This window comes from Nycticebus coucang, chromosome X (genome assembly GCF_027406575.1).
Source record: "Nycticebus coucang isolate mNycCou1 chromosome X, mNycCou1.pri, whole genome shotgun sequence".
Taxonomy (NCBI): Eukaryota; Metazoa; Chordata; class Mammalia; order Primates; family Lorisidae; genus Nycticebus; species Nycticebus coucang.
The window spans coordinates 23,486,389-23,513,498 of NC_069804.1; the positions used below are offsets into that span (position 1 = coordinate 23,486,389).

The 27,110-nt window shown below is 43.0% G+C and overlaps 1 long non-coding RNA gene and 1 other non-coding gene across 2 annotated transcripts; one reads left to right on the plus strand and one right to left on the minus strand.

Annotated features, from left to right (window-relative positions):
* The first annotated feature begins 462 nt into the window (after positions 1-462).
* Positions 463-27,110, plus strand: LOC128578037 (uncharacterized). Its single transcript, XR_008377662.1, has 4 exons — positions 463-528; positions 6,469-6,529; positions 25,128-25,221; positions 27,041-27,110. It is a non-coding gene; the product is annotated as an uncharacterized LOC128578037 (long non-coding RNA).
* On the minus strand, positions 24,067-24,169 carry LOC128578904 (small nucleolar RNA U13). Its single transcript, XR_008377994.1, has one exon. It is a non-coding gene; the product is annotated as a small nucleolar RNA U13 (small nucleolar RNA).

A 27,110-nucleotide genomic window follows, 5' to 3' on the forward strand; every position in this document is an offset into this window, starting at 1 on the left:
CTGTGCGACGGGCGCTGAGCCCAGAGTGATTTTCTAGGGCAGACACCTAGAAGGTGAAGTGCTGGAGAAGGGAGGTAGTACGCACATTTTAAAGTCTTAGAGACACTGCCAAATTGCTCACCAAAATGGCTGTGCCAATTTACACTTCCTGCAGTAACGAAAGTGCCTGTTTGCCTTAAACCTTGCCAAAGGTCATATTTTCCAGTCTGGTAGGTGAAAAATGATGAATTGTTGCACTTTGCATTCCCTTGCCTATTAGCGCTGGTGAAAATGTTCACATGTATCTGTTGGGAGGTCCTCTCCATTTGTTTCGGGCTCCCTGGAGAGGAGTTTTGTGTGTCTGTGCGTGCGGGAAGGGGGATGGGGGGTGGGAGCGTGGGAGGCGGGCAGTGGATTGGAGCCTTGGCGTCAACTACTCGGGGGGCGGGGAGAAAGATGCATATCAGTTCTGAGAACATCAGCTGCCCTTGCTCATGGCACTGGGAGAGCTTGTGAGAAAATGAGATCACGTAGAGCCTCTCCCTCTGGGTAAGAAAGGGCCATTGGTTTCAGCGAGGTCACTAATCTTGAGAGAGCCCCGGGGCGGGGTGGGGGCGGCGGGGTCACACAGTACACAAACTGCTTGCCTCTTCACAACACTACCGTGTGAAAGCAAAGATGAGGGGGCTGGGACATAGTCTTGCCTCTGACCAATGCAAAGCAAGCTGCTGCTGCACCGTGGAGGCAGGGCAGAGGGTTGGAACCCGGGGGGCTCCCCAGGGTAAAGGTGAAGGGAAGACCCCGGGATGCCTAAATAGGCAGGAGTAACAAGGGCATGGGTCATCGGGAATTTCAGTTTGGGATCCCTCACACCAGCAAGGCAATAAGAATTGCGATTATATGAGGGACGGAAGCCTCATAACTATTTGCAAATACAAAGACCATTGCTGATTGTCGAATTTTCTTCCTTGTTAAATGCGTATGTTTATATACAGGGTGTCCATAAAAGTACGTGTGCAATTTTAAATAGTTTTAAATTTTCTTTTTTTTTTTTTTTTGTTGTTGTTGCAGTTTGGCCGGGGCTGGGTTTGAACCCGCCACCCTCAGCATATGGGGCCGGCGCCCTACTCACTGAGCCACAGGCACCGCCCTAAATTTTCTTTTCTTTTCTTTTCTTTTTTTTTTTTTTTTTGAGCTAAGAGTCTTACTGTGTCGCCCTCGGTAGAGTGCGGTGGCCTCACAGCTCACAGCAACCTCAAACTCTTGGGCTTAAGCGATTCTCTTGCCTCAGCCTCCCAAGTAGCTGGGACTACAGGTGCCTGCCACAATGCCCAGCTTTTTATTGTTGTAGTAGTTGTCATTGTTGTTTGGCAGACCCGGCGCCGGTTTGAACCTACCAGTGTGTGTGGCTGGTGCCCTAGCCCCTGAGCCAGTTTAAAATTTTTTGTGGTTGTTGCAGTTTTTGGCCAGGGTGGGGTTTGAACCCACCATCTCCGGTATATGGGGTGGGCACCCTACTCCTTGAGCCACAGGCACAGCCTCAGTTTTAAATTTTCTTTTTCTTTTTTTTTTTTTTGTAGAGACAGAGTTTCACTTTAATGCCCTCGGTAAAGTGCCGTGGCATCCCACAGCTCACAGCAACCTCCAACTCCTGGGCTTAAGCGATTCTCCTGCCTCAGCCTCCCGAGTAGCTGGGACTACAGGCGCCCGCCACAACGCCCGGCTATTTTTTTTTGTTGCAGTTTGGCCGGGGCTGGGTTTGAACCCTCCACCCTCGGTATATGGGGCTGGCGCCCTGCTCACTGAGCCACAGGCGCCGCCCCAGTTTTAAATTTTCAATTTGAAATAGTATTAGATTTTCAATCACACATGAACTTCTATGGACACCCTGTATTTTAAACTGTTTCCATCTCTTTGGCTCTTTCTTCTCAATATAGATGAAGATGTGATTGTGATGGAATCAGCAGAGGCATGGGTCTACTCCAAAGATCTTTATCCTGGGGTTGGATGCAGAAACTGAGACTTTGGTGCACATTGTGACGGGGTATAACATGCCCCGCTATGAGGGGCTCTTCTATAAATAGAACTTTACCCTGGAAGTGAGAACAATGTAACCTAAAAATTGTACCCTTATATTAACTTGATTTAATTAAAAAAAAAAAAAAAAAGAAAGAAAGTGGAGGAGCCGGTCGCTCGGTGGGTAGGGTGTTGGCCAAATACACTGAGGCTGGCGGGTTCGAACCTGGCCAGGGCCAGCTAAACAACACTGACAACTGCAATAGCCGGGTGTTGTGATGGGCACCTGTATGCCCAGCTACTTGGGAGGCTGAGGCAAGAGAATCGCTTAAGCCCAAAGGTTTGAGGTTGCTGTGAGCTGTGATGCGACAGCACTCTACTGAGGGTGACATAGTGAGACTCTGTTCCCCCTCCCAAAAAGAAAAGAAAAGAAACTGAGACTTTGAAATATCTTTCTTTGGGAAGTGTGAGTACACTTTACATTGTAAGGAGGGGGAATCACATTTGTTTAGGCAATAGAATTTTTGGAAGTGTGTATATGGGAAGATAAGTCCAAAGGGTGGACTGTTTTGTTGGGGGTAGGGGGTATCACCCAACACTCATCCTTCCTGACAGCCCACATGGTTACCTCTGGGCAATTCCCTAGGTGAATACAGTCTTGGTGGAATGATAGATAAATCCAGAATCTGGCAGAACTCCCACTACAGAAACTAAAGTGGTCCCTGAAGGCACCATCTGCCAGATTCTTCTTCTAATCTCTGAGTGGAACCAAGGTGCCTGCATATAGCCTAAAGTATGTGAGGGTGACTCACTCTTCTGGAACTTTTAATCCTTTAATCCTAAACAGAGTGAAGCAAGTCTATTCATTCCAGAGGCAGTGCTGGGAAAGACTGTCAAGCTACCCCAGTTTGCAGAGACTCTTCGGAAGTCTCTGATTCTATTTGGTTCCATTGATGAATATACTCCAATTTATTTTTCTCTATTGATATTTGGGGTGATCTCAAATACCGCTGCTAAGAACATTCTTGTACATGTTCACACATTTCTCTTGGTCACATACCTGGGAGAGAAGTAGCTGGATTGTAGTTGTAATAGAGATTAAAACACCCAGTTTTTATTTTTTATTTATTAAGGTCTAATGTTAATTGGCATTTTTACCTACATTCCAGACAATGCAGGGACCTTAGAACATTCCATTTATACCCTCTCCTGACCTATATGCCATTGGAGTCATGTCTTTTATACCTTGGAGGATATTATTATTATTATTATTATTTTTTAGAGACAGAGTCTCACTTTATCACCCTTGGTAGAGTGCTATGACATCACAGCTCACAGCAACCTCCAACTCCTGGGTTTAGGCAGTTCTCTTGCCTCAGCCTTCCCAGTAGCTGGGACTACAGGCGCCTGCCACAACGCCTGGCTATTTTTTGGTTGCAGCCATCATTGTTGTTTGGCAGGCCAGGCCTGGATTCGAACCTGCCAGCTCAGGTGTATGTGGCTGGCGCCTTAGCCACTTGAGCCACAGGCGCTGAGCCTACACCTTTTAGTATTTTCTTAAAGGAAATTCTACTGGTGATGAATTCCATGAGTGTTTTGCCTGAAAATATTTTTATTTTACCTTCATTTTTGAAGGATTTTTTTTTTTTTTTGCGGTTTTTGGCTGGGGCTGGGTTTGAACCCACCACCTCCGGTATATGGGGCTAGCGCCCTACTCCTTTGAGCCACAGGCGCCACCCTTGAAGGATTTTTTTTAATCAAATATGTAATTTGGGATGCACAGTTATTGTCTCCCAACACTTTGAAGATACTGTTTTGTTTTCTTTCCTTTTTTTTTGCAGTTTATGGCCGGGGCTGGGTTTGAACCTGCCACCTCCAGCATATGGGACCAGCGCTCTACCCCTTTGAGCTACAGGCGCCACCCAATATTGTTTTGTTTTCTCCTGACTTGTTCTGTTGGCAGATTAGCTATCAGTCTTACTGCTCCTTTGAAGGCAATGGCCTTTTTGTGTATCTTCTGTAAGGATTTCTTTCATTTTCCTTTGTTTTCAGCAGTTTGACTATGATGTACCTAGGTGTGATTTTTTTGTTTTTTTGCAGTGTTTGGCCAAGGCTGGGTTTGAACCTGCCACCACCAGCATATGGGGCCAACGCTCTACCCCTTTGACCCACAGGCACCACCTGTGCCTAGGTGATTTTATTTGTTTTTATTCTGCTTCAGATTAATAGTGATTCTTCAACATATGGCTTATGGGCTTCATGCGTTTTACAGAATTGCCAGTCATTACTATCTCCTCAAATATTGCTTTTTATTCCATATGGTCTTTTCTTTCCTTCTGGAACTCTGATGACCTTTTTGTTGGATCTGGTCATTGGAACCCATGTTTCTTACACTGCTTCTTGTACTTTCTTTTTTTTTTGTTTTGTAGAGACAGAGTCTCACTTTATGGCCCTCGGTAGAGTGCCATGGCATCACACAGCTCACAGCAACCTCCAACTCCTGGGCTTAAGCGATTCTCTTGCCTCAGCCTCCTGAGTAGCTGGGACTACAGGCGCCCACCACAACACCCAGCTATTTTTTGGTTGCAGTTCAGCTGGGGCTGGGTTTGAACCCGCCACCCTCGGTATATGGGGCCGGCGCCCTACCGACTGAGCCACAGGCGCTGCCCAACTTTCTTTCATTTTTTTTGTCTTCTGCACTTGGTCGTGGATTATTTCTCCCTGACCTATCTTAACACTTCACTAATTATCTCTTTAGCTGTGTATAATGTACTGTTAAACCCATCCAATGAAGTTATTAATTTCAAGTGCTATATTTTTTGTTCTAGGGTCCCATTTAATTCTTTTCAGTTTCTGATTTTTTTTTACTGAAATTTAAAATCTTTTCTTTTAATTCTTTGAACATATTAACCGTAGTTATTTTTAAATTGGGATCTAATAACTTCATTGTCTGGCTCTTCCGTGGTTCTATTTCTATGGTTTAGTTTTCTTCCTTTTTATTTTTCCTTTATTCTTGACAATACTGTGATTGAATACAGATTGTTAGGGTGATTATTTTCTTTCAGTTCATTGAATTTATCTTCTCATTTTGTTTTTTGTTGAAAAGTCCTCTGTCAGTCTGCTGCTTCTTTGGAGGTAACATTTTTTTTTTATGACTGTTTATGAATTTTTACTTTAAAAGATTTTTTTCTGCAATTTTAATGTGTGATGTGTTAGATATGGATTTCTTTAAAAAAAAATCTTCTTGGGATGTGTTGGGCTTCTGGAATCTGTGATTAATGTCTTTCATTTCAGTTTGTATCACTTACAAATATGCCTCTACCTAATTCTTTTTTTTTTTTTTTCATTTTTTTTTTTATTTTTGGCCGGGGCTGGGCTTGAACCCCCCACCTCCGGCATATGGGACCGGCGCCCTACCCGTTGAGCCACAGGCGCCACCCGCCTCTACCTAATTCTTGCTCTCTCTTTTCCTTCTGGAATTCGAAGGAAACATATGTTAGATTTCTTACATTTCCTATGTTAACTTCTCTTTTGTATTTTGTTTTGTCTGTATGTTAAATTCTGGATAATGCTTTTTGAAATCTTCCAATTGGCTCATTCTTTCTTCACGTAAGTTGCCTACTGTTAAATCTCTCCATTGAATTTTCAAATAAATATTTTTTTTGAGACAGAGCCTTAAGCTGTCACCGTGGGTAGAGTGATATGATGTCACAGCTCACAGCAACCTCCAACTCTTGTTTTTTTTTTTTATTAATTTTAAATCATAGCTGTGTACATTAATGCGATCATGGGGCATCATACATTGGTTTTATAAACAGTTTGACACATTTTCATCACACTGGTTAATATGGCCTTCCTGGCATTTTCTTAAACTCTTGGGTTTAAGCGATTCTCTTGCCTCAGCCTCCCAAGTAGCTGGGACTACAGGCGCCCACCACAACACCTGGCTATTTTTTGATTGCAGTCGTCATTGTTGCTTAGCAGGCCCAGGCTGGGCCCGAACCTGCATTCATTGAGCTACAGGAGCCAAACCTGAATTTTCAGTTTTACTTACTTAGTATTTTTTTTATTTTTAGAAGTTCTATTTTGCTCTTTTCCAAAGACTTTGGGTAACCTCTTTTTTTTTTTTTAATAAAGTAAACTTTTTTTTTTTTTTTTTTTTTGTGGTTTTTGGCCGGGGCTGGGTTTGAACCCGCCACCTCTGGCATATGGGACCAGCGCCCTACTCCTTGAGCCACAGGCGCCGCCCTAAAGTAAACTTTTGATTTTAGAATAGTTTTAGATTTACAGAAATGTTGCAAAGATAATACAGAGAGTTCCCTGTCTGCAGTCTAGCCTGTTGTTAACATCTCACTACATGTATTATTATGGTACCTTTGTTACAACTGAGGAACCAATATTGATATTGTTAACTGAACATCCTACTTTATTCATATTTAATTAGTTTCCCCCAATATCTTTTCTCTGTTCCAGGATCCCATCCCTGATATCATGTGACATGTAGTCATCATGTCTTCTTAGCCTCGTCTGCACTGTGAGTTTCTCAGGCTTATTTTTGGTGGCCTTAACTACTTTGAGGAGTGCTGATTTTGTAGACTATTCCACAAATTAAGTTTGTCTTGATATTTTTCTCATGGTTAGACTAAGGCTATGGGTTTTTAGGAAGACCACAGAAGTGAAGTGCTCTCATTATCGCATTATCCTACCAATGTGAATTATCCCTAATGGTGTTAACCTTGATCACCTGGGCAAGGGGATGCTTGCCAGGTTTCTCCACTATAAAATTACTTTTTTCTCCTTTTTTAAAAAGCCTTTCTTTTCTTCTTCTTCTTTTTTTAAATTATTATTTATTTATTTTGCAGTTTTTGGCCAGGGCTGGGTTTGAACCCGCCACCATGTGGGGCCAGCGCCCTATCCTTTTGAGCCATAGGCACTGCCCACTTTTTTCTCCTTTTTAGCTGTACTGATTGGATACAAGACTCTAAGCATAGCTCATACTTGAGGGGCGGGGATTTAAGCTTCACCTCCTTAAGGGGTTGTATCTACATAAATTATGCGGAATTCTTCTGCATGGGAGATTTGTCTTCTCCCCCATCATTTTTTTCCGTTGTTTATATTTGTATAGACTCATGGATATTTATTTTATACTTCACATTATAATTCAGTACTATATTTTAAATTTTGTTTACCTTGTCCAAATTGTTCCAGCCGTGGCCATTGGAAGCTACCTCAGGCTCTCTCCTGTATCCCTTTGACAAAGCCCGTTATTTTGTTTTTTGAACCCTTCCTTACTTTCTGGCACTTCAAGGTGCTCCAGATTCACCTTGTATTTTCCTGCCCCAGTTTTAGAATTAGCCAATTCTCCAAGGGATCTTGGTTCTTTTATTGGAGAATGGAAGTAGAAACCCAGAAAAGTCACTTTTTCTTTTCTTTTTTTTTTTTTTTTTTGCAGTTTTTGGCCAGGGCGGGGTTTGAACCCACCACCTCCAGTATGTGGGGCCGGCGCCCTACTCCTTGAGCCACAGGCGCTTCCCAGAAAAGTCACTTTTTATAGCTTTTTCATCTTGTCAATATTTTTAATCATATCTTTTACTTCTTTAGGTAAAGTAAACATTTAAAAAACTAATGTCCATCTGAAGTATTGGTTAATCTGTTTCTGTGGTTTGTTGTTTCAACTGATTCCTACTCATGATGCCTCGTTCTCCTGTATGTTTGATTTTTTCTTTTTTACTTTATAGTGGCATTGGCATTGTACTGGCATTGGAGAGTAACCTGAAGCTGTTTGTTTTGCATTTGCTTTTTCTTCTTGGGGTACTCCTAACCTGGGACTACCTTGGGCCAGGAACACAATTTTAATATCTCTGAACTGCCCAGATGGTGTGAACCCGAGCTGCAAATTCATGCATCCTGGTCACAAGATTGTTTTGTCCTTTCCTTTTTCCCCCTTCTCCAAATGTCACCAAACCAGTACAATCCCAACTTAACCAGTTTAACGTGGGGAAGGTCTTGTATTACTTTCTCCACCTTTGGCAGGCTCTGGCATATTGTTTGTTTGTTTGGGGATAAGATTTTGCTCTGTTGCCCAGGCTGGAGGTGGTGGTGTGATCATAGCTCACTGTAACCTCAACTTCCTGGGCTCAAGTATTCCTCCCTCCTCAAATAGATGGGACCACAGGGGTGTGCCACCACACCTGGTATTTTTTTTTTTCTTTTTGTAGAAAGGGGGTTTTGCTATGTTGCCCAGGCTGGCCTCAAACTCCTGGCTTCAAGTGATCCTCCCACCTTGGCCTTCCAAAGTGCTAGGATTATGGGCCTGAGTCACCGTCCCCAGCTCTTCAATTATTTTATTTCCAGATTTCCTCATTATGACACTAAGCCACTAAAGTTGAAGCACAACTGTTCCTTATTAGCCAATTACCTTGGGGTAAAGGGGATTTGTGCTTTTTTCTGGTTTGTTTTAATGATATTGCTGTATAAATATTATTAAATTAAAAAATCATATTTTAAATATTTTTTGTTTCATGTACATTTACTCAAACCACCCAGTAGTAATTTGCAGCAATTTTGTTGACGATACACAATAAAACCTGATTCAAAGTGGCATAACAAATCATTTTTGAGAATTGCTTTTATCATGTTTTCTAATAATGTCCATCAGATTAGCTCCTGTAACCAGACCATTCTGTACCTGTTTATCTTCCTGCTGTTCCTTTCTCTTCTGGTCATTAAGGTAAGAGAATTTAATAAGGGGGAAGAATGGATCCTGTAGATTTTATTCTTTTTGCAATATCCCAGAAGAGTCTTTTTGCATTATCATTGATGAAAGTAATTGCTATTCCGTTTTGACCTTCTGTCTCCACTCTTCCCACCTGATGGACATACTGTTTTTTTTTTCCTGTAGGCTCCTGCTTTCTCTTGGTTAACTTGGCTAACTGTTAGCCTGGTATTTACTTATTTTTAATGCTTTTTTTTTTTTTAGAGACAGAGTCTCACTTTATCACCCTCGGTAGAGTGCTATGGCATCACAGCTCACAGCAACTTCCAACTCCTGGGTTTAGGTGATTCTCTTGCCTCAGCCTCCTGAGCAGCTGGGACTACAGGCGCCTGCCACAATGCCCGGCTATTTTTTGGTTGCAGTTTGGCCAGGGTTGGATTTGAACCCACCACCCTCAGTATATGGGGCCGGCGCCCTGCTCACTGAGCCACAGGTGCTGCCCTTTAAATCTTAAGATTTAAAATTCTCTTATTCACGCATTTAGTTGTTTTCAGTGGAATGACTGGTAAATAATACAGCCCATCTTTCCTACAAATAGCTTTTCCAATCTGTTTTTTCTTTTTTTTTCAGTTCTGGCAAATGCTCGGACATTATCTCCATAAATATTGCTAATTCCTGATTCTTTTTAGCTTCTCTCTCTCCGGAACTTTCATTAAACATATTTTAGTGCCTCTCTGTCCCTCTAGCTCTTAATTACTTTTTCTTATTTTTCATCTCTTTCCCACTGTGCTGCATCCGAATGACTTCCTCCACTCAGCCTTCCAAACCATGAACTCACGTTGTGCCCATTCTCTTGTGTATCCCATGACGCCGGGCACTTGTTTGTGTCAGTTTGTTCTCAGATTAGAAGGAACGCTATGCCCCAGCTTCTTTCTGGGTAGGTTTGGCCAGTGGGGAGTATTGGTAGAGGATGCGGAAGAGTGCCAAGGGGAACAAGGGTGTTTTTCTGCCTCTGTCTCTGCTTTGGGCAGTGTCTCTGCAAGAGACCGTGTCTCTTCTGTGCCCCCATCTCCTGCCAGATAGCTGCATCTTCCATGGTCCCAGCTCCTGCTGTGGTGCTAGCCCCCATCAGATGGCTCTAACTGCTGGGTTCTGGTCCTTGGGTCCTTACGAAAGTTTTGAGACAGACTGTGTTGTGCCAAGAAACACAGTCGACAGCATCCTTTCTGAAGTTTCAATTTGCTGGGCTTATTATCACTGTTGCTAGGAGGGCTTCGTTTGTTTCCATCCATGTGGACTTTTCTTGATTTTTGTGTATCTCAAAATTTTCATAATGACCCACGTAACACAGCCTCCTGTTGTCTCTTCAGCCACAGGAGTGGTAGCAGCTTCCTGTTTTGAATCTCACCAGCCCCTCTTAGCTTCTCAGTCCCTCTCTGCCCTGTGTATGAAATTCCCTCTATTGATACTATCTAGAGCAGTGGTTCTCAACCTTCCTAAGGCCCTGGCCCTTTAATAGAGTTTGTGTGGGTCGCGACCCACAGGTTGAGAACCGCTGATCTAGAGAGATTTTTCTTTCCCTAGCTGGACCCTGACTGATATCACATGTAAAACTGATTTCATTGGCTTTTAAGAAATTCTCAAGAGTTTCATCTGTTTCTGATTCATAACCACCTGCTTTCAGTTGTTGATTTTAAATGAATTGATTTGAAAATCAGTTCCAGATTGCTCTATTATTTCTATTTTCTTTTATATGAATCCTCCTATATGTTGGGTTTGTTAGATTCCTTCTGTGGTGTTGGATTTCACTTAGCCTTTGTAATTTTTTTTTTTTTTTTTTGCAGTTTTTGGCCGGGGCTGGGTTTGAACCTGTCACCTCCGGCATATGGGGCTGGCGCCCTATCCTTTTGAGCCACAGGTGCCACCCATGTAATTTTTTTTTTTTTTTTGAGTGCTCATCTTACATGGAGTTTTTTTTTTTTTTTTTTGTGGTTTTTTTTTTTGGCCGGGGCTGGGTTTGAACCTGCCACCTCCGGCATATGGGACCGGCGCCCTACTCCTTGAGCCACAGGCACCGCCCTTTTTTTTTCCCTCTCCCATTCACTTTCCCTAGAAAATGGTCTTATGATTGCTTTAAGCCCAGGGTCCTGTAGACAGAATTCAGTGGCTCAGGACAGTTGCCCTGTGGGTATATCATAATTCCAAAGCAGGAGCTCACATGACGTGTGTACCTGGTGGATGTTGTGCAAATATCTCTGCTTTTTCTATTACAGGCAAGAAGTTTCTTTCTCACTGCACTCCCTAGCAGCTAGGTGGGGATTTTTCAAATATAGCTGGTGGAGCATGAGGTCAGTACCTCAGTTTCCCCACTGTGAAAGGGGTGTCGGGGTTCCTTTTTTTTTTTTTTTTGAGACAGAGTCTCAAGCTGTCACCCTTGGTAGAGTGCCGTGGCGTCACAGCCCACAGCAACTTCAAACTCTTGGGCTTAAGCGATTCTCTTGCCTCTGCCTCCCAAGTAGCGAGGTTCCTTATTCTTTAGTTGGACTTGAAATTCCAGGCTTTGCTGTTCGTGTCAGCTCCCGGGCTCTTTGGGTCCATGCATTAAGCTCCCACTTACAACTATGAATTTCCATTAAGTTTCTGGCCTGTGATTTTAAAAAATCATGTTTGTGAGCATTTCCTCAAACACTTTCACTTTTACATTTTTGAAACAGAGTGAGACAGAGTGAGAAAAGCTTATCATATACACCCCCTGAGTCAATATAAGTCTTGCTACTCAAAGTGTGGTCTGTGGAGTTTGTTTTAAATGTAGAATCTCAGGCCTATCTGATACCTACTGAATCAGAAGCTGCTTTTTAACAAAAATCCCCAGTTGATTTGTATACTTATTAAAGTTTTGAGGAACAGTCATCTAGGGACAGTTTCTGTATAACCAACCTGAACAAAATAAGAGCCTTAGAGGGCGGCGCCTGTGGCTCAGTGAGTAGGGCGCCGACCCCATATGCCGAGGGTGGTGGGTTCAAACCCAGCCGTGGCCAAACTGCAACCAAAAAATAGCCGGGCGTTGTGGCGGGCACCTGTAGTCCCAGCTGCTCGGGAGTTTGAGGCAAGAGAATCACGTAGGCCCAAGAGTTAGAGGTTGCTGTGAGCCGTGTGACGCCACGGCACTCTACCCGAGGGCGGTACAGTGAGACTCTGTCTCTACAAAAAAAAAAAAAATAAATAAATGAAAAAAGAGAAAAGTTTAAAAAAAAAAAAATAAGAGCCTTAGAAAGCATTTATTTCCCTTCTCCCTCTCCTACTTTCCCAGGTTGTTATATCCTGAATTTTAGTTACAGTTTGGTATTAAAGACAATGATGTTTATCAGCAATAATAATTCAGATTTACCACATACGTTATTGATTTTTTTGCTCTCCATTGCTTCCTGCCTCCTATTACTTTTTCTTCTTCTTTTTTTTTTTTTTTTTTAGACACAGTCTCAAGCTGTCACCCTGGGTAGAGTGCCGTGGTGTCACAGCTCACAGCAACCTCAACCACCTCTTGGGCTTAAGCAATTCTCTTGCCTCAGCTTCCCAAGTAGCTGAGACCACAGGCGCCTGCCACAATGCCCAGCTATTTTTTTGTTGCAGTTGTCATTGTTGTTTTTAGCTGGCCCAGGTCAGGTTCAAACCCTCCAGCCTTGGTGTGTGTGGCTGGTACACTACCCGTTGACCTACAGGTGCCGCCTCCTATTACTTCTTGTAGTTTCATTTTTCTCTTGTTGAAGTGTTCTTGGAACATCTGGTGTGATAAAATTTCTGAGTCTTCGTAATTTGAAAATATCTTTATTTTGCCTTCATTCTAGAAGGACAATATTAATGCGTACAGAATTGGAAGTTCAAAGATATTCTCCCTCAGCACTTTGAATCTATGACTCCATGATCTTCTCATATGCATAAAAACAAAAACAAAAAAGAAAACTTCTTATTATGAAAATTTAAAATTTTACAGAAAAGTAAAGGGAATAATACAACGAACCCCCAAGTACCCCTTATTCACATCAGCAATTATCAATATTTTTGCAATTTGCTGATGGGAACTCTCACATCAATTTCATTTTCATTTTTTTCCAGTTTTTTTTGTTCGAGTAATTTTTAGGTAACTCTTCATCCTCCTTGTTTTGAAAGTTTACCGCAGTGTCTAGACATGTTTTTTTTTTTTTTTTCTTTTTTAATCCTGTTTAGCATTCTGAGGTCTCTCTTAATCTAAGGATTCTGGTTTGGTTCAGTTCTGAGAATTTGTTGACTATTTTTTCAAATATTGCCTCAATTATCTCCTTCTGAAAATCCTTTTAGAGAAATCTTCCCTCCATGCGTCACTGAAATTTTTTTTCATTCTTTTCATCCCTTTATCTCTGTGCTGTGTTCTGGGAAAATTTCTTAACGTAAACTTTCATCTTCCTAACTTATCTTTCAGCTGTACATAGTCAGCTATTCACTGATACATTCTTAAGCTTTTAATATTTTGTGGTTACAGCGCTTGATTGTGGTGTACATCTCTCTTCCAGGAAAATTCTCTTGGGTGTCCAGGCAGAGATGGCTTTCCAGTGAACCTCACTGGCAGAGAAGTTGGTCAAGAAAAGCATTGTAGCTGCCATGTGAGCTGGGCCTTCCAGGGAAGAGGGCTCCCATCTTCCTTAGATGAGAATCATAGTTTAACTAATAGAACCCACTAGCTCCTTTCAACAGAAAAAGAATTTTATGTCTACATTTTATTGAGGAGTGGAATAAATAATATTAGTGGAATTAGTGCAATAAATAATATTAGTGCTTAAGTGGCACTAATACATTATATGCCTTGATCAACTTTTACGTAGGAAATCGCCACCCAGATCAAAACGTAGATTATCCCCAGCCTTCTAGAAGTTCTTTTTGCTTCTTCACAGTCAGTATTCATCCCCTCCCCTCATTGTTTTTTTTTTTTTTTTTGTGATTTTTGGCCGGGGCTGGGTTTGAACCTGCCACCTCCGGCATATGGGACTGGCGCCCTACTCCTTGAGCCACAGGCGCCGCCCCCTCCCCTCATTGTAAGTAACCATTTCTCTCCTATTGATTAGTTTTCCTGTTTTTAAGCATTATATACATGGAATTACACCGTATGTGCGTGTCTGAAGTCTTTTGCTGAACACAGCAGCTATGAGAGTCACCCTTCTTGCTGTGTGTACTGTTGTTCCTTTGTACGGCTGTGTGTCATTTCTGTTGGATGAAGGGATCACAATTTACATATTCATTCTCCTTTTGATAGGAGGTTTGGTTCTTTCTCAGTTTTTATTGATGCTGACTAAAACTTGTATTTATTTATTAATTTATTTTTGAGACAGAGTCTCAAGCTGTCACCCTGGGTAGAGTGCTGTGGTGTCACAGCTCACAGCAGCCTCAAACTCTTGGGCTTAAGCGATTCTCTTGCTCCAGCCTCCCAAGTAGCTGGGACTACAGGCACCTGCCACAATGCCCCGCTATTTTTGTTGTTGTTGTAATTGTCATTGTCGTTTGGCAGGCCCGGGCTGCATTAGAACCCGCCAGCTCTGGTTTAGTGGCTGGCACCTTAGCTGCTGAGCTACAGGTGCTGAGCCAATGACTAAAATTTTTTAAAACTTTTTATTTATTTATTTATTTTGAGACAGAGTCTCACTTTCGCCCTTGGTAGAGTGCCATGGCCTCAAGTAGTTCACAGCAATCTCAAACTCTGGGGCTCAAGTGATCCTCTTGCCTCAGCCTCCCAAGTCGCTGGGACTACAGGCGCCTGCCACAACGCCTGGCTGTTCTTAGAGATGGGGGTCTCTCTCATGCTTAGGCTGGTCTTGAACTCCTGAGCTCAAGCAATCCACCTGCCTCAGCCTCCCAGAGTTCTGGGATTATGGGCATGTGCCACATACTCAGCCATTATGCTAAATAAAACTTTTATGGGCTCGGCGCCTGTGACTCAAGCCGCTAAGGCGCCAGCCACATACACCTGAGCTGGCGGGTTCGAATCCAGCCTGGGCCCGCCAAACAACAATGATGGCTGCAACTAAAAAATAGCTGGGTGTTGTGGTGGGTGCCTGTTGTCCCAGCTACTCGGGAGGCGGAGGCAGGAGAATCACTTGAGCCCAGGAGTTGGAGGTTGCTGTGAGCTGTGATGCCATAGCACTCTACCCGGGGCAACAGCCTGAGGCTCTGTCTCAAAAAAAAAAAAAAACAAAAAACTTTTATGAACATTCTCAGTCATGTACGTATGCATTCATTTCCCTTGGGTACAGACCTAGGGAAGAGACTGTTGGGTCATAGAACGGGCATGTGTTTAGCTTTAGTAGATATGAGCAGTTTTTCCAGAGTGGTTGTACCAGTTTACATTCCCATCAGCAGTGTACGAAGAGTTCCAGTTGTTCCGCATCCTTGTCAATACCCACTGCTGTAAGTCTTTATTTTTAGCCATTCTGGGGCTGTGTAGTGTGTCTCATGGCTTTAATTTGCATTTCCCTGATGAGCAGCGATGCTCTTCACTGTGACAGATGAGATTTTCCAAGAAAGTCTCAACATTTCCCATCTCACATGACCTTACAGCAGAATTATGACACTCATTCCATGGAGAGGTGGAGTCTGTGTCCCCTCCCCTTGAATCTTGTGATTATGGTAGAAGTGGTTACATGGGACCTCTGAGGCTGGGTTGTAGAAGGTGATACCCAGGTTTTTGAGAACTTCATGAACTTCATGTAAGTAGTTAACTTGAGGTCACCATGCTGTGAAAAAGCTCAAACAGGCTTATACAAAGAGACCATGAGGATAGGCCTTGAGACTACATGAGAAAAGAAAGATTCCTAGTCATCCCCTGGCTGCTCTGGTCTCCCACTGTCCCAGCTCTAACCACCATTTGACAACAACTGGCTGAATCACCCTAAGCCAGTGGTTTTCAACCTTCCTAAGGCCGTGGCCCTTTGATACAGTTACTGTGGGTCGTGACCCACAGGTTGAGAACCACTGGCCTAAGCCAAGACCTTCCAGCTGATACATTCCCTAATACTTGAAAGTTGTTTTAAGCCAATAGTTTTCAATGGAGGGAGATTTTATTGGGGACGTGTTGTAATGTCCAGAGATGCTATTTTTTATTGTCATAACTTGGGAAGGAGTGGAACCTGCATCTGATGAGTAGAGACCAGGGCTGCTGCTAAACATCCCTATGGGACACAAGTCAGCCCCACATAACAAAGAATTATTTAGCCCCAAATGTCAGTTATGCTGAGGCTGAGAAGCCCTACTTTAAGCCACATAATCCACTAAGTTTTAGGGTGATTTGTTACACAGCAAAAGTACTGGAACAAGCATGCAGGCAGAGAAGGAGTTTATTAAAGAAAATTAGATAGTTTGCAGATCTCAGAGAGGACCAGAGTGTTGGGCTTAATGGCTACTTGCCGCGGTAATGCCGTGGGCGCGGCAGCTACTCAGCCAAGAGTAATGATCGAATCATACCATTGGATGATCAGTGAAGACCACTGGACAGGCCCCACGATTTGCACCTATGAGTCTGAGAACTGGATTCTAGGATCTCTTAATGCTGGATCCCAATGCCATTCTCACCAGAAAGTTGATTCCATGTGTTTCTTGCTTCTTGCTTGACGTTGCTCACTTCTGAATCAGTCTGACCTTGGGATGTCTGATGGATGAGGCCGAGGTCATGTGTGATACTATCTGCAAGGGAAACTGAGAAAGAAAGTTTTCTGGCTCCTACTGGGGAGGCAGGACTAAGAAAGGGTATTCCAAAGAGTCTAGGAAGCTAGGAAACTTGACAAAATTCCCTGGCCATATGTTGTTATAAGCTTGTTATAAACATAATTTATTTATCTTTTATTTTAATTTTTTTACTTTCAACATTTTATTTTTTAGTTTCTGAAATACAAATCAAAGTACATTTTTGTTACGTATTTTAACAAGCTTGACGTTCTTTTTCATACAGGATGACTCAGTACAGGTACCTTAGAATTTCCTTTTAATGTAAACATAATTTATGATGGCTGCAGAATAACCCATGATAACTTTACTAATTCTTTCATTAATACATCTGGAGTATTTTTAATTTTTTAAAACACTTTATTTAAAAAATTGAGACAGGGGGCGGCGCCTGTGGCTCAGTGAGTAGGGCGCCGGCCCCATATGCCGAGGGTGGCGGGTTCAAACCCAGCCCCGGCCAAACTGCAACAAAAAAAAATAGCCGGGCGTTGTGGTGGGCGCCTGTAGTCCCAGCTGCTTGGGAGGCTGAGGCAAGAGAATCGCTTAAGCCCAAGAGTTAGAGGTTGCTGTGAGCCGTGTGACGCCACGGCACTCTACCCGAGGGCGGTACAGTGAGACTCTGTCTCCACAAAAAAAAAAAAAAAATTGAGACAGGGTCTCTGTTGCCCAGGCTGAAGTGCAGTGGCACAATCATAGCTCAGTACAACCTTGAGCTCCTGGGCTCAAGTGATTCTCCCGCCTCAGCCTCCTGAGTAGCTGAGACTACAGGAGCCCACCATGACACCTGGCTAATTTTCCAATTTTTTGTAGAGACAAGGTCTCACTTTTGCTCAGGCTGATCTCAAACTCTTAGCCTCAAGCAATTATCCCATTTCAGCCTCCCAAATTGCTAGGATTACAGACAAGAGGCACCATGCCAGGCTAGTTTTTGAAAAACTTACTTGAAATAATTCTGTGATGTTATTATACCTTCTGAGCTAGAAATTTTATTTTAGAGATTATAATCCTAAAGAAATAACCCCCCTTTTCCCCAGTCTATAGTACAATGGTACTTACTGCTTTATTAATTATAACCACTGAAAACTGGAAATAGCTCAAGCATATAAAACCATGAAACAACTGACTTATTTGTGATATGATAACAAACTTCTAATATTTCCTGGGATGGCATTAATTCCAAATATTAGGTTACATGTCTTTATCTGCATATGCACGATCATGTATTCAGTTGACCTTGAAAAATGTGGTCACTATGACTACATAATTTTGTTATGATGGAATGTCATAATAAAAATAATGGGTATATATTTTACTAGGCTAATATATGGAAAGTGGGTATAAAATATTTTATGAAAAAACTAAAATAAGTCTAAATATAGTAATCACAATCATGTAAAATTAGTATTTATATAATTCAAAGGGTCATAAGGAGGTTTTTCTTTGCTTTTGATTTATAAAGTTGTTTAATATTGAAAAAGAAAAGGAAATGCCTTTTTAATTTTTCAGGTGTTTCTATTAACCTTGCAGTGTCTGAAGAGCTTGCCCAATAGGTGGCAGTACTGGATAAGAGCAGACAGAAACTTCACCAGGCTGCCTTTAGCCAGTGTTCCGCAAACTTGTGTGTTTTTAACAATGACCTTGTTAAAAATACGGCTTGCTGGGTCCTACACTTCCAGTCTCTGATTTAGTGAGTGTCTTAGTCCGTCAGTGCTGCTGTAACAAAATATCTGAGACTGGGTAATTTATGAAGTACAGACGTTTATCTCTCACAGTTCTGGAGGCTGGGAAGTCCAAGATCAAGGCACCAATGGGTTCAGTGTCTGGTGAGGGCTGCTCCATCAATGACATCTTTTCCTGACAGCATCTTTAAATGGCAGAAAGTAGAGGAGCAAAAAGGGCATAAAAACTAGTTTCTTCCCTTCACTCCTTTTATAAGGCATTAATTGGTTCATGAGGGCAGAACCTTTATAGCTTAATCACTTCTTAAAGACCCCACCTCTTAATAACACCACAATGGGGATTTTTTTTTTTTTTTTTTTTGCAGTTTCTGGCCAGGGCTGGGTTTGAACCCACCACCTCTGGCATATGGGGCCAGCACCCTACTCCTTTGAGCCACAGGCACTGCCCGATTTTTTTTTTTTTTTTTTGGCTGGAGCCAGGTTTGAACCCGCCACCTCCAGTATATGTGGCCGGCACCCTACTCCTTGAGCCACAGGCACCACAATAGGGATTAAGTCTCAACATGTGTTTTGCCAGGGGCACCTTCAAATCATAGCAATAGGTTGTGTGTGTGTGTGTGTTTGTTTTTTTTTTTTTGGTAGTCTTTTTTTTTATTACTGTTGTTTCAGGTTAATTTGAGGGTACAAAGAATTAGGTTACACTGATTGCATTTGTTAGGTAGAGTCCCTCTTATAATTGTGTCCTGCCTCCAAGAGATGTGCTATACACCCTAACATTGTGCCCATTAAGTGGGAGCACACCTCCTTTCCTCCTCCCTGCTGTCATTCTCCCACCCCACCCCCGAATTGATTTGAGTTTTTCTATTACGTGGGATATATTAGATTGTCTACTAGATTCATATTAGTATTAAGTATATAGCAGTAGGTTTTGGATGGGGCCTAAGCATCTGCATTTCTAACAACTTCCCAGGTGAAACCAGCAGGGCTGGTTGGAGATCACACTTGAGAATCACAGCCTTTTTGCACAAGGAGCTCCTGGAAATGCAGGTCATTCTTTTCTTCTTCCACATAGCATCCCCCTGGCCCAACCACTGCCATGTTCACTCTGTGTTAATGGAAGAACTGGGCCAACCACTCAGAGATGGGGAGCCCTCTAAACAAATGTTTTTTCTCAGCCTCCTTGACCCTCTATATCCTCTCTTCCTTTTGAAGGTAGCAAATGGGGTGGATGGAGAGAATGTTCTTCATTTATCACTCCCTGGAGCCAGTGGCAGACCTCACAACAGGATGTACCTCTGGCCAACATAGTAAATTACTGGTATCCCAAATTCTCACCTGGTATGCTTTTTGTCCACTTTGGGGTACCTCCCGTCTGGCTGCAGGCATCTTGGCATCTGTTGAGCTCTATCCCTTCCCTACATTCTGTATAAACACTGCGCTTACCTTGAACTTAAGCCTTTGAGTTAGCTCCCTCCTGTGCTTTGGTACTTGTGCTCTAACTACTGAATAACGAACTTGCTTTCAATTCACAGAAATTCAAGCAAAATTGTGTACTGGATATTTTTAAACTCTCTCTTCAAACCGCCAACCTCCCCTCCCATATCTTCACTCTCTCAGCTGAGCTTGACCTTGCTTCCTACTCCAGGAAGAAAATGGAAATAATCAGAACACCCACAAGTTCCCAGCACAGCAACTACCCTCCCACATGCATTAGACCAGGATCCTCCACTTCCTCTCCAATGAGATAAATGACTTATTTATGCTCCTGGCCAATGACAGTCTCCTCACCTGTGCATTGTATTCCATCCCCTCTCAAGGACATGGCTGTGGCAGTTCTCCCCTCTACTGCATCACTGATTTTCTCTTATTTACTGGCTCATTCTCATTAGCACACACATGTGCTGTTATTTCTTCTATATTAAATAAGAGTTGCTTCTGTGCACTGTCTCTAATTTCTCTGCTTCTATTCTCCCATGAACCCACCCAACCAGATTTTGTCCCCATCTCTTTTCTGAAACTGTCCTAGTTGCAAAGACCTCCACATTGCTAAGTCTGGTGGTTACTTCTCAGTCCTCGGTGGCAGCATTTGATGTTAAACCACTTTCTCCTTGAAATGCTTTGTTCCTTGGCTCCCACAACACGTCTTTCGCCTCTTTTGTCTTGTACTTATTTATTTTATTTAGATACAGGGTCTTGCTATGTCATCGGGCTGGAGAGTAGTGGCTATTCACAGTAGTGATCACAGCTTGATGTAGCTTTGAACGCCCAGGGTCAAGCCATCCTCCTGTCTCAGCCTCCCATGTAGCTGGGACTACAGGCATGCACCACTGTGCCTGACTGTCTTCTCTCTCTCTCTCTTTTTTTTTTTTTGAGACAAAGTCTCACTATGTCGCCCTCTGTAGAGTGCTGTGGCGTCACAGCTCACAGCAACCTCCAACTGTTGGGCTCAAGCCATTCTCTTGTCTCAGCCTCCCAAGTAGCTGGGAGTATAGGCGCCCACCACAATGCCCAGCTATTTTTTGGTTGCAGTCGTCATTGTTGTTTAGCAGGCCTGGGCTGGGTTCGAACCCGCCAGCCCTGGTGTGTGTGGCCGGTGCCCTACTCACTGAGTTATGGGCACTGCCCTGTCTTCTCTTTTTGATTACTCTTTCTTGTCCCATTTGCTGGTTCCTCCTTATTCCCCAAATTCCAAGTGTTGAAGTGCCCCAAAGTTTAGTCCTTCAACCTTGTTTGTATCTTCCCTCACTTTCTAGGTGATCTCATTGAATGTCTCAGGGCTTTAAATTCCATCGATATGTTGATAACTCCCCACTTTACATCTCCAGCCTGGATCTGTGCTCCTCCAAATATGCCTTATTGACTTCTCCACTTGGATATGTGTTAGGCACCTCACTTGTCCCAAACCGAGTCTGTGATATGTACTCTCTGGCATGCCCAGCTGCTACGCGAAACTTCCCCACTGCAGGTAATGGCAGCTTCACTGTTTCAGGAGCTTGGTGTCATCCTTGATTCCTTTCTTTCTCTCATAACCCATATCCAGTCTGGCCGTGAATATTCTTGGTACATCTTCAGACGCTATAAACAGAATTCAACTGTTTCCCTTGACCTTTCTGCCTACTTCTGACTGTTACCAAAACCTAAACTACCATCGTCTCTCACCTGGTCTCTCTGCTTCTGTCCTTGCTCACCTTCGTGCTCTTCTCAACACAGTGGCCAGTACACTCGTTAAAACATAAGTCAGATCATGTTATTCCTTGGTTCCAATACTCCCCTCTATTTTACACATAATAACATCCAAGTCCTTATTAATACCTACAAAGTCCCAGGTGACCTGCCCCCTGGACTTCTGATCTCTTCTCCATTAGATTCCACCTGATTTTCCTCTCCTCCAGTGACATGTCTGGTGCACCTCTACCTCAGGGCCTTTGCACTTGCTTCTCACTCTACCTGGATTTCTTTTTCCCAGATATTTATTTGCATGACTCACTTCCTCATTTTCTATAGATTTTTTTTTTTTGCTCAAAAGTCACCTTCTCAGTAGACTTTGAGCAAAGAAGAATGGGGGTGGGCCTTATTCAATCAGTTGAAGGCCTTGAGGAAAAAAAGACTGAAGTCCCTCTAGGAAGAAAGAATTCTGCCTCCACACTGCCTTTGGACTTGAGCTGAAATATCAACTCTTCCCTAGGTCTTCAGCCTGCTGGCCTGCCCTGCAGATTTTAATCTCTCCCTCTCTCTCTTTCTTTCTCTCTTCATCCTATTGGTTCTGTTTCTCTGGAGAACCCCGACTAATACAGGTTTTGGTTCTGTGGCCAACTTATCTAGAATTCTAATATCCATCCCTTAATATTCCATGTTCCCTTTCTTGCTTTATTTTTTCTTCTTAGCACATATCACTACCTAAAATACTGCATATCTTACTCACTTGTCTTGTTTATTGTTCGTAAGTGGCTAAAATGTAAGCTCTTAGAAAATTTATCCACTTAGGGATCCCAGAAGACCAAGGGTAGATAACGAAAATAGCAGTGATATATGTATATTTTTTGAGACAAAGTCTCATGTTGCCCTCTGTAGAGTGCTGTACTGTCACAGCTCACAGCAACCTCAAACTCTTGGGCATAAGCGATTCTCTTGCCTCCGCCTCCCAAGTAGCTGGGACTACAGGCGCCCGCCACAATGCCCGGCTATTTTTTGGTTGTAGTTGTCATTGTTGTTTGGCAGACCCAGGCCGGATTCAAACCTGCCAGCTTTGGTGTATGTGGCTGGCGCCTTAGCTGCTGAGCTACAGGCGCCAAGCCAGCAGTTACATTTTATCATGTCTAACACATAGTAGTCACTACATATTTGTTAAACAAATGAATGAATAAATGAATAAATCAATGTATGAGTGATTGATGAGTGGATGAATGATGGTGAAGTGGTCCCCCAAACGACACCTGCCCAAGCCTCCCAAGTTCTTGACAGTTTGAACCAGGCATCAGAAAATTCTCAGTGCAGTGGCTGGACTAAGATGACTTGCTGCCACTGAGTGAAATACGGCACAACTTGTGCCTCTAACAGCTCAACTGAGTCACCGAATATCGCCTTCTTAAAGACCCATCTTAAAGAGGAAGGAAAATGTTTCCAGAAAAACAATTTCTTTTTTTTTTTTTTTTGAGGCGGAGCCTCAAGTTGTCACCCTGGGTAGAGTACCGTGGCTTCACAGCTCACAGCAACCTCCAACTCCTGGGCTCAAGAGATTCTCCTGCCTTGGTCTTCAAAGTAGCTGGGACTACAGGTGCCCGCCACAATGCCCGACTATATTTTGGTTGCAGCCGTCATTGTTGTTTGGCGGGCCTGGGCTGGATTCCAACCCACCAGCTCAGGTGTATGTGGCTAGCGCTTTAGAAAGCCAGAGAAAAACAATTGTTAAAACCTGATTTCCTCTTTTTGAGAGGTGATTTTTAGAATCTGCTTTTTGTATCTTTTCAACTCAACTGAGGGGAGAGAGGAAAGCCCGTGGTGTTTGTGGACGGGACATCACATTTCCACAGGCAGTTGTGATCCTAAACTTGTAGCCATAGCAGTTTGTCCTTATCTAGCACGATCTATGTGCTCTGGCAGTTTACTCACCATCCCCATAGCACCCCAAAGCAACAAGAATTATTACTGTCCTCATCATCCCCGATTCACAGGTAGGAAACAAGAGGAGAATGCTTGCCTGAGTGCACTCAGCCAATATAGGATTGAACTAAGGCACCCCAGGGCCCCTGCTCTTGACTGTAGGGAGAAGGTATCAACTGTGTGTCACTGGCTGAGAAAATAAGTCTGTCAGAGTCACGGTCAGGGTGGGCAGAGGCACTGAGAAGTTTTGATTTTTTTGGGGGGGGGCACAAGGACTTGATTACAGAATAGGACATTTGCCAATCAGACAACTAAATATTTGCTGAGAACAAACATTTATTGGACGCGGTTTACTGGCCCTAGACACCATAGAGAATCAAAGGCGAGTGAAACAAGGCCCCTGACCTCAAGGAGCTTCCACTGTAGTCGGGAAGACAAAATCTACACCAATGACCCTGATAACTCGTGGTGCAAGACAGTGGTAATATTGGAGCCCTTCCAATGAATCAAGCTTAGCATCCACTTTGACGTGAAGTGGTGTGCTCAGAAGCAATCGATGTGGGATGTGGAGGTGGCAGGCTTGGTCAGGGTGCCAGTGATCCAGGCGTGGGCTGGGCCCACCTTACTCAGGAGCAGCTGGACAGCCCAGGTGTGTGGAGGGAGGCTTTCTTTGAGTGACAGTCCTGGATTAATGCAAGAAAAACAGCTAGGGCCAAGCTGAACTTATTTAGGAATAGAGCCCTGGACTGTATCATTCTTTCCATTCTGGTGTTACGGAGAATTCTGAAATTTTCTTAGGGGTTCACATATCCCTGACTTTCCCCCCTTTTTTCCTGTTGGATGGGCACTGTGCTGGTATCATGACAAGGTTTAAGGGGGGTGTATTTCATGTACTAGAGTAGAAACCAATCATCACAATTATGAACCACAAAAGGATCTCTTCCACCATATTTGACAGGTATCACGGTATAATAGGAGGCCATTGGACTAAGGTCAAAATGTCTGATTGCTAGCCAGAGCCTCACTATTTATTAATGATGTGATTTGGAGCAATTCATTTGGCTTCAAAAAGCCTCAATTTTTTCATCTGGTAAAGGGGGAGAATAGTGTTACCCATATACCTATCTCACGGACTTCCATGAGGACCACATGAGGCAAAGCTTTGAAAATACTTCGTAAATTCCAAGTTCTGCACAGCTTTTCAGGCTCATTGTAACCAGCATGAACTTTTCCACAAACTTCAGGGTATAGCCAGGTCACATCTCTCTCTCTCTTTTTTTTTCTTAATTGAGACAGAGTCTCATTATGTCTCCCTTGGTGGAGTGCTGTGGCATCACAGCTCACAGCAACCTCAAACTCCTGGGCTCAAGCAATTCTCTTGCCTCAGCCTTCCAAGTAGCTGGGACTACAGGTGCCCGCCACAACACCTGGCCTTTTTTTTTGTTTAGCAAGCCTGGGCCGGGTTCGAACCCACCAACTCCAGAGCATGTGGCCGGCGCCCTAATCACTGTGCTACAGGCCCCCAGCCAGGTCACATCTCTTTTCATTTTTCCAAGTTTAGTTAAATTGGATTTAGGCCCACACATGACCGATGCCAACATCAACCTCTCAGGCTCCTCCATTCTCCTCTGAGAACACTGTGGGCCTTACACAGTCTAAGTGGAAGATCCCAAATGACTGTCACCTGGTGCTGGCATTGCTGCAGTTGGTTCTTGATGCTTCCCAGCGTCATAGAGAACACCGATCTCCCATGGCTGCTGCATACGTGAATGTCGTGACAGTAATTTTGGTGGCTCTTTTGCTTCCATCAGGGAGAGTTGTGTCCGAGGGAGTTGAGGTTGCCGGGAGAGTGGCTTTCAGAAAAGTACAACATTGCAATATCTATTGTTTTGCAGAAGGAAGAATGTAAAAAATTGAAAAGGCTGTTTGGGACCAAGAACTAGAGGCCAGGATTCTGTAGACTGGCTAATAGCTATCAGCATGACTTTGGTAAGTCAACCATCTGTTTGGGCTTTGATTTTCTAAGTAATTAGAAATTACTAATCTTTTAGTAAAGCAAGATTGGACTAGTAATTCTTAACTATTTTGGTTTTCAAACTCCTTTACAAACCTGGTGAAAGAAATGAGCTTTCTCTGCTCAGTTGTGTACCTCTACACGTATATACAAAACTCGAGTTCTTAATGGCCTCTCTGCAACTCATTCCCAGACCCCAAATTAAGACCTTAATGTCACCCCCCAGATGATCACCATGGTTGCCTTGGATTTTGAATAGTGAAAATTTCAGAAATTGTAATGTCTGATGTAGGGAAAATTTGAAGAGTGTAGAGTTGTTCCCAGAGCTCTTAAATTGTATAGCCTCAGGAGACTATTCAGAAACTCCATCCTAAATATAATGTTTTAAGTTTAAAATGTGAAGTATGAACTCTCCCTACTGTGAGCCCAACTACAATTGTTGGCTCTTTGAGGTAATTTTTTCATAATGAAAAGGAGTGTGTCGCGTGTTTTAAAATGGTAATCCTATAATAAACTAGTTTACCTATTGCTCCTGAAACACCTTATGATTAAGTTACTTTTAAGGGGGTATGTTTTAGAACCAAGACAAACGAGTGGGAGATTGTGAAGGTGACTGAGTGGGCCCTAACTCACAGCCACAATCCTCCCACTGTCCCCAACGCTTCAAACTCAACCTTAATCCACCAAGGAGCTCCTTTTCAGGTTCACAGATCCCGTACCTCCTGAGATTTTATGGTGCCCCCACCCACTGGGCCTTGAGATGCTGCCATGCTGATTTAGCACACCAATGGGGCTGTTTAAACCGATCAGGTTTGAGCAATGGCGCCACTCTGGTGGCCTTGACTTCATTCCACATGGCATGTCCAGTTCTTCATGAAAGCTAGAGAAAGTCATTTCTGTAGGGCTGCCTGGAGAATCTAACTTATTTCAGCAAGAGTAAAGAAAGGGTGTGGATAAATCTAGTACTTGAGTTTTAGACTCAAACCAGCAAATGGAAGCTATAGTCCCTCTCTTTGGATCATGGGAGTGAAGACAAGAAAACAAAGTAACTGCAGAGAAATAGATGCCTGTGACTGGTACCGTTCCACAGTAATAAGCATTAATCAGAGCAATGCTAGAATGGAATAATGTGGAATTCAATAGAAATGTACATTACATCCATTGGGAGCTAGATGACTTCATCACAGCTAATGTTATTACAATGAATATAAAAGGAATTAATGATTCGCCATTTAGTTACTTTCCTCCCTTCCCCTAACACCTTTTCTTCAGCTTTAACAAACTGGTCTGGAGCCAACTGCGACATCAGTTTAGTAATGACTTTAAGCACCATTTACGCTGCTATCATGGCAATTTAAATTGTCACTTTCTATTAAAAGGTCTACCTCAGAATGGTTTTAAGTGAAAGCGTTCCACACTGACAGTGCAATTAAACAAGAAAAAAAAAATCCTTTCTTGGAGTGTCAGTGCAAACGCTTTTTAAATAGCGGTTCAGCAGCGCCTTGCTAATTTAAACTACAGTATTGCTTTCTATTAAAGAATAGAAACTGATTTGGGCTTTTTTCCCTCCCCGTACTATGTGACAGTTTGAATTGGCACTGTGTCCCAGTCACAGCCCTGATGTGCCAATGAGGTCCCTGAACCTAAAGTGTATCCCTCTCAAGGCAGGCATTAAACAGAAATCATTTCCCCGTGTGACAGGGATGCGTCACCTTTCACAGCGTTTGCTTTTAAAATTGCCCTTTTCTGATCCAGCATGCCTTTTATCAAACTGTGGTCTTCCTTGCTCATCAGGGAGAGAAGTGTGAGTTATGGGAGGACTGCTTTATCCAGATGACAACTTCTGATTCAAAAATGGACAATC